This window comes from Rutidosis leptorrhynchoides, chromosome 6 (assembly GCF_046630445.1).
Source record: "Rutidosis leptorrhynchoides isolate AG116_Rl617_1_P2 chromosome 6, CSIRO_AGI_Rlap_v1, whole genome shotgun sequence".
Lineage (NCBI taxonomy): Eukaryota > Viridiplantae > Streptophyta > Magnoliopsida > Asterales > Asteraceae > Rutidosis > Rutidosis leptorrhynchoides.
Window position 1 is genome coordinate 371,337,308 of NC_092338.1, and position 2,667 is coordinate 371,339,974.

The 2,667-nt window shown below is 37.1% G+C and overlaps 1 non-coding gene across 1 annotated transcript; it reads right to left on the bottom strand.

The window, feature by feature from the left end:
* Nucleotides 1-970: 970 nt before the first annotated feature.
* Nucleotides 971-1,077, bottom strand: LOC139856432 (small nucleolar RNA R71). The gene has a single exon (XR_011761914.1). It is a non-coding gene; the product is annotated as a small nucleolar RNA R71 (small nucleolar RNA).
* Between the last annotated feature and the right edge of the window lie 1,590 nt (nt 1,078-2,667).

A 2,667-nucleotide genomic window follows, 5' to 3' on the forward strand; every position in this document is an offset into this window, starting at 1 on the left:
TCTAGTTTTTAGGACATAGAATTTTTTTTATTTTCTTTAAAATTCGACGAAAAATTATTTTAAGCGGTTAAATTGATAGACATCCAAAATTTTCTGGTTCGTAGTAATAGTTGGATTTGTTAGTGGCGAGTTGTGGGCTTCCGATTTAAAGGGTCCTGGCTACCTGCTGCATCTATTGGCTATTCGAAACGTGGGCAAAATCATAAAAGTCTATTAATTTGATAACTTATATAATTTTTATCTTTTATAACTAATAGGATATTCAGTGAATGCATCGAGCAAAACGTTCACCACCTTTTATACGTTCACCACCTGTAACTCGATCAAGACATCTAGCCAACATTGTCGCAGTTGATTTTTCTTTAGAATCGTCATCTAGTCGACCAAATACTCCAATTCAAATTTCCGATAATCCATTTTTTGAACCCATCCTCACAATTGAGAACTCGGAGGATATTCAGGGACAATTCAGAGATCCTGAACCACTAATCATTCCTCCTGAACCACAAATCACTCATCCAGAGATTGTCGAGGAAGAAACCATTAAGTTAGAATCCTCTAGTGATTCAGATTCAACAATTTCAATCATGGAAAATCTGGAACCTCTAAGTATGGAAGACCGAATGAGGGCTAAACGCACTGGCCAAGGTCATGCAATTGCTCAACCAGACATTAATGCACCAGATTATGAAATTAAAGGACAAATTCTACACATGGTAACTAATCAATGCCAATTTAGTGGTGCGCCGAAGGAAGATCCAAACGAACATCTTCGAACTTTTAATAGGATTTGTACTCTATTTAAAATCCGAGAAGTGGAGGATGAACAGATATATCTCATGTTATTTCCTTGGACTTTAAAGGGAGAAGCCAAAGATTGGTTAGAATCATTACCTGAAGGGGCGATTGATACATGAGATGTTTTAGTTGAAAAATTTCTTAAACAATTCTTTCCGGCATCTAAAACGTGAGACTTCAAGGAGAAATTGTTACGTTCAAACAAAAGCCAAATGAAACTTTATATGAGGCATGGACAAGATTTGGAAAGTTGTTGAGAGGATGTCCGCAACATGGTTTAGACACTTATTAAATAGTACAAATATTCTACCAAGGATGCGACATTACTACACGCAAAGACATAGATATAGCAGCTGGTGGTTCCATTATGAAGAAAACCGCAACTGAAGCTTACAAAATTATACAAAATTATTGATAACACTGCTTCCCACTCACATGAGTGGCATCAAGAAAAAGACATCGTTAGATCATCTAAAGCAGCTAGAGCCGATTCTAGCCATGACTTTGATTCCATGTCTGTAAAGATAGATGCTTTCGAGAGACGAATGGAAAAGATGACTAAAGATATTCACTCAATACGAATTAGTTGTGAGCAGTGTGGAGGACCACATTTGACAAAAGATTGTCTCAGTATTGAACAAACAATGGAACAAAGAGAGAATGTTTCATACATGAACCAAATGCCTGGAAATAATTATCAGAATAATTATCAACCGCCAAGACCAAACTACAATCAGAATTATAACCGAAATGTTCCATACAACAACCAACAAGGTCCTAGCAATCAACAAGTATCCAATAATACTTACAATCAACAAAGACCCATTTTTCAATTAAACCACCACAAACCGATGATAAAAAGCTAAATTTAGAAGATATGATGTCAAAGCTAGTTGAATCTCAAACTCAATTTTTCACATATCAGAAACAAACCAATGAACAAAATGCTCAAGCATTTAGAAATCAATAAGCTTCTATTCAAGATCTGGAACAAGAAGTAAGCAACCTAGCAAGGTTGATAGGTGAAAGAAAACCGAGAAGTCTACCCAGCGATACAAATGCTAACCCCTGGAATGAAACAGCTAAAGTCATTACCACAAGAAGTGGTATTACACTTAAACCACCTGAAATACTTGAAATTTCTGATGACTCTATTCCTACTACACAGGCACCACAGCCGGATCAAGAAAAGGAATCAGAACCGGTAGTTGAAAAGGTTAATGAAAATAACACAGTTAAGGCTAAACCTTATGTTAAACCATATCAACCACCACTTCCTTACCCGAGTAAAATGAGAAAAGAAAGACTTGAAGCCGAGCAATCCAAATTCTTGGATATGTTTAAACAAATAAATGTCAATCTTCCTTTCATTGATGTAATTTCACGAATGCCTAGATATGCTAAATTTTTGAAAGATCTAATCACAAATAGAAAGAAAATGGAAGAACTCTCGGCTGTTACTATGAATGCTAATTGTTTTGCAGTGCTGTTGAATACGCTACCAGAAAAATTATCATGTAAGATCCTGTTTTCTTTTTGGGTTTGGACGCCGTCCAAACATTTGGGACGCCGTCCCAGTTTGAAGACCTGGACGCCGTCCAACAATTTGGGACGCCGTCCCAGATCGAAGACCTGGACGCCGTCCAACATTTTGGGACGCCATCCAGAATGGCTGGCAGGCATGTCTTTTTGCTTTTAAATATCTTAGATGGGTAAATTGGTAATTTCACTTGGTGGACGAATTAAAAGCCCTAGATCAGTTTGGTTGAGCCTCATTACTCTATTCCTAACCACCAAACTTCATCCACTTAAATCCTAGTGAGAGAGTGTGATTCAAGTGTGAGAAAGCTCAAATCGGAGAAGAAGAAG